Below are 8,813 nucleotides of genomic sequence, written 5' to 3'. Positions count from 1 at the left end.
AGTACCATAACTAAGTTCAAAAAGGTTTAGACAACTCATGGAGGATAAGATCATCATGGTTATTAATCACAGCGGCGAAGGATATAACCTTCTGAGAGCATTACAGGGAATGGATCACTACACATCCTGCCTCTGATACTATTCCTCAAAAGCAGATGCTTTTGGAGCTAGACTGTTCTTAGTAGTGGCAGGTAACAGAAAAAGGAGCAGCAGCCTCAAGTTGCAGCAAGGGAAGTTTAGGTTAGATATTAGGAAAAACTCTGTCACGAGGAGGGTAGTAAAGCACTGGAATAGCTTACCCAGAGAGGTTGTGGATTCTCTGTTCTCGGAGGTTTTTAAGACCCAGATAGGCAAAGCCTTAGCTGGAATGATCTAGTTGGAGCTGATCCTGCTTTGAGCAGGGGGTTGGACTAGACGGCCTCCTGAGGTCCCTTCCTACCCTAACTTTTTATGATTCTGTGATCACTGACAAGTCTATTCGTTATGCTGGCAGGGTGGGCCTAGCTCATCAGAAAGCTACAAGCCTCCTTCAAAGGGTAGAAGGAGGCTGCTAACTGTATAACAACTGAATGCTTGGGATGAAAAAAAGGAATAGGAGCGCAGGTTGTGGGGTGAGGGGGCACCCCAAGCAAAGAACACCTTCTAGTACCTTCTGCCCCTCAAAAGTATCTTAGGAGCCTGTGGATGCCGTTCAGTGAAACTTCTTCCTGGAGACATGCCTGGATGAGTAAACTGAAGACAATCACCTGGGTTGTGCCGGACATAACCTCTTTCCTAGACAGCCAGGCCTGGGCAATGGACAGGGCACTGAGTGCAGGGCACAGAACGCCCCTTCCTTCCCTCAGCTCTCACACTCCTTTATAGTAGCAAACAACAAAAATTGAAGCGCGTAAGAGAAGTCCTTCATACATCTTTTACACAGAAGTATCTGGTTGGGAAGGAAAAACCTTGAAGGGGCCTCTGTCTTCAAAGTGTTCAACTTTGCCCAAGTTTGGCCACACCAAAGCTTACTCTCGGTGAGAGGATCGGTGGAACTCCCACACTCCTTATGCAAATAACCAGCTAAGCTTTGTAGTAAACTGATGATGGAGAAGTGAAAGGAAACCAAAGAAGAGGCACTCCAGGCTGCTGGGACTTGGGGAAAGGCATAGGAAAGGAACAGCCACAGGTGAAAGATTAGCACAGGGCTGGATGGCTAGTGTCTAAGAAGGAAACAGGTCTAAGAAGGAAACAGGTACTGAGCAAAAGAGAAACAAGATTTGAGTGCATTAAAATAATGCTCACCCAATAACAGGGTGTTATTTGTGGGCTTGGGAACAGTGGACTGCATGCACCATCCTCCCTAGGAGAATTAAGATGGGGTGGGACTCTGAGCTTGTACAGTACTACCTTATCCTTCTGCCATTAGGAGACAGGAGTCAGGGCAGTCCAACTGATAAGCAGTGACCTACAGGAGGCAGAAGGTTTTTTGTTTTTTTTGTTTGTTTGTTTTTTAGCTGAAACGGGCTTGATCCAGCCCCACTTATGCAGTATGCTGAAAGCTGTGCCAAGTACCAGATTTTATCTGGGATCACCACTGACATTCCAATTTAGGGATTTACACTATATGTACTGCAGTTTTGGTGGTGTCTAGTACAGTAGAGTGTTTAAAAAAGGGTCTGGTTTGAGGTTCTTGTAAACCATCAGGTTTCTGGATATTGGCCTCAAGAATGACATTGCACTGTTCCATGTTCCATGCAGGTCTCCCTTCCTCTTATGCCTCTAGTTAAGTCTGAGGAAGTAGAGAAGAGGGACATGTAGTTGTTTTTCATCCCAAAACAGGCTCTTTTTCATTTAAAAATAGCTGAGAAATATTTTTTCCTGTGAAAAATCTCATTTCCAAGTTTGTAATACAACAAAAAATATATTGAGAAAATTTTCTCTTTTCTTAGTGAAAGTTTGAATTATTTTACCAATCCAGGTGCTTGAATATTTCTTACACTATTACTTCTTCAGTCATTATAGTTAAATAAAAAGGTATCAAATATTCAAAATCCAGAAGTGAAAACCAGAGTAGAAAGAACAAACCATTCATAGAGGAACCATATCAACTGCAGCAAAATTCAGTGTTCACGATAACAGATGTCAGTGTTCTCTAGTACTTTCCTGTTGAGTAGCTACTGACCTCCTTTTCCTCCAAAATAAACAATACAGAATTGCCTTATGTCATTTTTAAAGGAAAAGACCATCTAAACAAAAGCCCGAAGCAACAGTTTGGAAGGCAATAGAAAATGAGCACAAAGACTACCAATTACCAAGAAAGAAACAGTTATCAAAATATGAAAAGAAAAACTGGAAGGAATTCTGTTTTCCATCCTAAATGCACAATATGAACTGCACAATGTGAATATTATTAGAATTTAAATACTAGTTTGTGCTCAAAATTACATCAAGCTGTAAGGCTAAGCACTTCATCAAGTCTTCAGCAGCTCAGTTACATCCACAGCAGTAAAATTCTGCCATCACTAATATAGCAGTAATTCATTCCTTAAACAACAGTGCACAACTCGAGATTTAGAACAAAGTCCAGACTTCAAATGTACTGGTGTCAGCAGTCATCACTGAGATAGGAATGCAAGTTGCCTTTAAAGCTTTGCTTTTACTGCAAAATTGTATTTTCAAATGGAACGTGACTGTGGTAAATTGAATTAGCCAATTTGGTGTGATAAAGACTTCCCAGACAATATATAGATAAGAGTGATTTTCAAGGGCACAAACAGTGCTTTCTACCCACTGACTTTCAACTGGGGTTGGGCACATAATTGCCACTTGTTCCTTGGAAGTTTACCCCATGGGTTAGTTGCATTTTGTATTTACTCATGAAGGAACCCTACTGGGGCAAGGTTTAACAATGAATAACAGACATACATAAATTATTCATGCCTATTAGGGCTGTGCGAAATGGGATGTATTTGATTTGGATTCAGCCCAAATCAGGAACAATGATTTGATTTGGATCACTGTCCCCAATTCAATTCAGCCAAATCCAAATCTGAAGATTCAGTGCCGATTCGGAAAAATCGGCAATCCAGCCATAGACATAGCTTTATATGTTTTTTCTACATGCTTTGAGGTACCAGGCGCAGCTCGTGAATGCTGCGATGGTGGGGCAGATGGAGCGTCCCACAGGAGTGCAGTTGGAAGCTGCCCGCATACTCAGCAGTAAACCCAAAAGTGGACCAAAAGTACTTCTGGTCCATTTCCAGGTCTGCCAGGGAGCATGTTCAGGGACTCCCCTGTGCCCCCGTGGCTCAGCAATTGGCTGTGGGGGTCCCCAGGTGCACCCCCAGACCCAGGAGGCACCAGGTCACCCAGCTGGGGGGGGAGCATGGGGGAGCCCCCCGGCACACTCCCCAGCAGACCAGGAAGTGGACTGGAAGTGCTTCTGGTCACTCCTGGGTCTGCTGCCGAGTGCGCTGGGGACCCCCCACACTCCTGTGGGATGCTCAATCCACCCCAGCATCTCAGCATTCACAAGCTGGCTGGTACCTTGAGGTATGTAGGAAAAAAACATTTAAAGCTGTGTCATCATCCAAATCACTGAATCTTTCTAAATTGATTCGGAGGGTTCCAATTCAATTCGGAGAGATTAAAGGGTCTCCTGATTAGATTCGGATTTGGAGATATGGCCACCAAATCAAATCAGGGACTCAAGCTTTGCACAGCCCTAATGCCTATACCCTCCACAAAAGTCATAGTGAGTTAAACTGACTATCCACGATCACATTCTAACAAAATTAATTTCAGTAATTATATCAAAACCTCAGAGCAGAAAGCAGCCAACGTTTCTACATACCATACTTTGACCCCAAATCTGCAGAAATGCCCTGTTTCAACTTGAAAAACAAATGCTGAATAGAGCTAGTGCAGACAGTAAGATACTGTGATAAAAGGCTTTAACCAACAATTAAAATAAAATGATCCATCCTGGTACTCATAAAACACTGGCAAAAACATTTTTGGAAGAAGAGAGAGGAGGAAAATCAGACCACCTATCTAGCAGTTTCTTTCGATATGTATTAGGAGATAAGGACACCAACAGAAAAATCTCCCAAGCCTTTGTAAAATCTCAAGACTGATTTCTTTAATATGAGTTTGTGCTGTTGCCTGCACATCTTTTTCCAAGTCCTCTTACAGTCCTGTGTAAGCCCTTCCCTCTTTTTAAATCATAAATTATTTTCTGCATAAAGACTAGTAAAGTCACTGGAGATTAAAAAAAGGCATAGCTACTGAAAATGTCCATCTTGGGCCCATATACTATGAAGACAGGTATCCTTGAAGTTATTAACTTGACTGTCACCCCTCCCTCTTCATAAGTATTTGTCCCATCTCATCTGTATTATTATAGCTAGATTTAGGTCTTCAGAACCTGAGGTTTTGGTAATAAAACATGGCACTAGTGGTAAAGGCAGTCTTTACTGCTAACTTGTTTTTGGGGGGAGAAAGTTAACATGTGTGCACAGAACTTAGAAAAGAATAAAATTATCGTTACCCATTTCTTGCTAAGACTTACTATAAGAGTTGTCCATTAAACTAAGGGTACAGATAGACAAACATTTAAGATAGTTATATAGCTTATCTTACAAATAATATCTGTTTGGATAACCTTTCACATAAGAAAGACTTATCTGGCCTTTGCTTTAATTCAGCACATAGGTAGCAATTAACATAATTTGCAAAATATTGGAAATGGGACTAGTCTCTTGACAGGAAGTAAATGAAATCACATTCTAATCAACCGTTTGAGAAGAAAATGGTTGTTTCTTGAGCTTGGTGAAGTACCTAAGCCCCCAGACACACCCTCTTATGATAAACATACCATTCACATGTCTCCAGGAAGTGTTCATTGTAAAGCTCTGGAATTGCTAGCCTAACCCTGAAGAGATGCTTGACAGATTCAAGTCCTGTCCTCCTCCCTGTACAAATATTTAAAAAGCAGTCTCCGCCCTCCATCTTACAATTTGGGAGTCCAGAAGCACCCAACTTTCTACTACATGATCTCAAAACTTACATTTAATAGCAGAACTCTTCAGGGAGTACAATAAAGAGAAACAAAGCCTTTAATACTTACACAGATTTTATCCCCAGGTTTTTTTCCTTAATACGATTAAGTTTTCTTTAAAAAGAAATGCATCACATGCCTGGTATGTTTGCCTGGCACTGAGGTGGCATATTTCATCTACCGAAGCCACCACAGCCCAAAGTGATGAAGGAGCAGATGATGGTGCTAGCTTAGCGGCCTAAGCCATAGGTTTGAAATACAAAGAGGATAAAATCCTGTGCCTACCAAAGCCCTTGTAATACTACTAGGGAATTCATTGGGGCAAAGATTTAATTTGCTCTCCACCACCTTGGAATGGATCAGTTCAGTCCTTCAGCCTTCCAAGAAAGATAAGCTGATATTCTTGCTTTTTACCTTCAAGGAAAGTTCTTGTCTGCTCTAAATACTATTGCTATGTGGAACTTCAATCACCCAGCTTTACACATTTTCTGTTGTGCAGGGTCAGTTGCTGCCCTCACTCCAAGATGCTCCTTTTTCACTGATATTGTATGGACATTGGTTGTGAAATCCTTTAGTACTGGAGGCAAAAGGTGCTATATACAGGCCAATTATCAGTAACAAACACAGCCTCCATTCATCTTTTGAGAAACTATCAAGAGGGGATGAAGAACTGTGGCTGGTAATATCTGAAACTTCATCATTTATTATATAAAACCATATTTTTTTTTTTTTCAGTCACAGGATTCTTTTTAATTAAGTTTGTGGTAATCTTTCCATAGTAGCACACTATCTAGTCTATTCTTCTTACTTTCATATGCCCTTCCCCTTGAGGAAGGAAATCTGAGGGAAGGATGGGATGGAACTAGAAGCTGGCAAGAGGTCTGAAATATGCATGGAAGGATCCTTGTCCAGCATTATGTTTGTGGGCAGTAAATATGAGAGCTGTTTCTTCAGCTGAGAATACAAAGTCACTGAGGAACAGTTCACACTCCACAGTAAGCATTCCAGTCCTCTTTTTACAAAGCACTTGTGTTCTGGTTATAGTCAGTACTTCACTTAGTCCAGTGGCAAGATGGACAGAGAATGTGAAAGTCTGAAAAAGCACCACTAGCAATTTGTATCATTCGTGAGAACTGTATAATCAACATAGTCTCTATCTAGATAGCCAGGTCTATAGCACTTCCATTCGTTATGCCTAGTATCTACTACTTGGCCAAAAAGAAAAATTCCCCATTCATTGATGAATGGCAGGATCCTATTAAAGGAGTCTATTACTCCATAATAATCTTCTCTCAGTTTTATATGGTCATGTTTTGACCAGGGCACATTTGGTTACAAACAATACCATGATCGTATCGAGTGACAAAACATTCAAGACTGTGGCACCTTTGTTCCTGAATATGTTACAGGAAAAACTGGCTTACATATAATGCAGAATTAAATGGCTTGACATGCAGAACTTCTCCTCCACAGTAAAGCTTAGAGAGTGCTCTATATACACAGACAACAGTGTTGGGCTTTCAGTAAAACATGTAGCTCCTGTTCTGCCAAACAGCTTGCGGGGGTAGGAAGCAAAATAGATCAGTTTACAGTGATAAAAGGTGAAGCTCATGGAAAAACAGACTAAACTGTCAGTTAAAACATACACTGGCACAGATACGCATCTTGAACTACCACCCACATGCATGCTCTAAGCAGACTGTTCTCTGTTAAATACAAGGTTAAACCAAAAAGTTATAAACACTTACCTCCCTCCACTACGTTAAAGAAATATACTGGTCTACTCAGAGATTTATTCCTAGTGGGAGCACTTTTACTAGCTCCACCTGTTTAGTACACAGTCAGCAGCAGCCTACGTGTCACCTGTTTGCATATATGTCAGTGGCTGTTTATAGATAAAAAGGTGTGCTTCATGTCTGCATGTGTAAAGAAGGAGCTGGCCGATAGCAGGGCTGGGAAGCAGTTACATAGCTTATAACATGACCCATTTGTTTCCTGAACACAGGGCTCCCCAGGAAGGTAGCTATATATATTCCACAAAGGAGAAGATGAAAGTAATTAGATCAGATCTCTCATATGTGCATGAGAGGCTACATTTTTATATGCAATTGCCCAATAGAGACAATATCACTCAATTAAGCACATGATATAATGATCACAAGTGTTAAGCTTCAGTTTTAAAAGCACAATGGCTATAATACGATTTGCAACTTCACATTTTCTTATCTCAGACAGGAAACAACACGTCAGCAATTTCTACTGTCTAGCAATGTTGAACTGTCTTTCTCCATCTGTATATACAGCTGAACACAAAAGGTGTTTTGATCATGATAGAGCTTTTACCATATATTTCTAAAGAAAAAAAGAAGGAGATTTTGTAATAATGAAAGCAACTCCTTGGCTCAAATCTGTAAAGCAAATTTTCTGACTGTCATCATAAATGTCCATGAAAAATTATAAACCCCCCCCCCCCAAATTTCTGCACAGCAAAAGCCAAGTATGTCTTAAAACTTTGAGACAACTGGAGACAGAGGGTAGCAACAAAGGAACTCTCTCCTCATATTTATACTTCATGTTTCCCCCACACAAGAGAAAAAAATCATTTGTCCCTCTCTAAAAATATTGTATTTGGAACCACTTGGCTAAGGCTACCACTTCCCCATGGCAAAACAGGATTTTAGGCAGAAGCACCAATACTTGCTCCCATGTTCCACTATCAAGGGGAGCCAACCACAAAGTCATTAATGAACTCGTATGATTCAACATATTCCACAGACTGTTGTTCATAGACAAACTAATTAAAACTCTCCAAATGACAAAGAATAGGCCTATAATTAATTCACACAGTAGTTACCATTTTAAACAGGTCATGTGACCTAGCCACTAGTTACCATAAGCTACAGAGGAAGTTTTTACCAATGTTTTACGATTTTCATTACAGGTTACAGGCCAGAAAGAACTACATCTGTCAGTTAAGCTTTGCTGAGTACCTTGTCTTTTGTATCCAGTGAGTACTGAATCTTGATGATAAAAGGTGATTCACTGGGGCTAGGTCAGTCCTCAATCTGATCTGAATGACAAAAGGCAAGCTACAGAAGGAGCAGTATAGAAAAGAAGGTGGGTATTTTTCTTGTGGTCGTGTCAGGTTGGCACTTAATAGGTGAAGGAGCAGGTGTTAGCAAGTTGCAGCATACTCAAAAGGCATCACCATTTTGGGACATTATGGGAATCTACTGCTGACCAAACCATCCGAAATATGTATTGCTGCTGATCTACATCTGTAAAAGTGCTTCAACAACCAAAAAACATCCCATACACGGCTTGGCTTAGCTTATATGAAACCAATATCATATACAGTTCTGTTTATTATCATTACCAAAATCAATACTGATTTTGTTCATTTATAACTGAAATGATTTTTCTTCCAACTTTTAGCCCTACAAACTTAAGCTTGGGCTCCGGGCTCTTCTGTGCATCACCCTAGGTGGAAAGATTCAGAAGCTAAATTCTAGGCCCGTGCGAAGAAGTTAATATTTGCTTTGGATTCGGCTGATTCGAGGGACAGCGATTTGATTCAGCAATTTTAATCACTGTCCCAAATTGATTCAGCCAAATCTGATTTGGAGAATCTCCAAATCAGCCAGGCCCATCCCCACCAGCCTAGCAATGCCTGCCCCAGCTCCTGGCACTTAGGGAAAAAAAACACAACCCAACTCACTGGGTGCTGCCAGGCAGGGAGGCAATCCCTGCTGTCCCCCACTGCATGGGGGGC

At 41.0% G+C, this 8,813-nt stretch overlaps 1 protein-coding gene across 4 annotated transcripts in view; it reads right to left on the bottom strand.

Moving 5' to 3' along the window:
* RAB27A (RAB27A, member RAS oncogene family) overlaps window positions 1-8,813 on the bottom strand; it is a 45,443-nt gene that overhangs the window by 19,427 nt on the left and 17,203 nt on the right. For 2 of the 4 annotated variants that reach the window (XM_019533537.1, XM_019533540.1), the window contains exon 1: window positions 6,790-7,014. The exons of the other annotated variants lie outside the window; for them this stretch is intronic. The gene's annotated coding sequence lies outside the window, so the exon portion shown is untranslated. Of the gene's footprint in view, window positions 1-6,789; window positions 7,015-8,813 lie in introns of those variants that run through there. 4 annotated transcript variants of the gene reach the window in all.

This window comes from Crocodylus porosus, unplaced genomic scaffold (assembly GCF_001723895.1).
Source record: "Crocodylus porosus isolate Cpor-Errol unplaced genomic scaffold, CroPor_comp1, whole genome shotgun sequence".
Classification (NCBI taxonomy): Eukaryota; Metazoa; Chordata; order Crocodylia; family Crocodylidae; genus Crocodylus; species Crocodylus porosus.
Note: the sequence above shows the minus strand (reverse complement) of the source record. Positions and strands in the feature narration are given on the sequence as shown.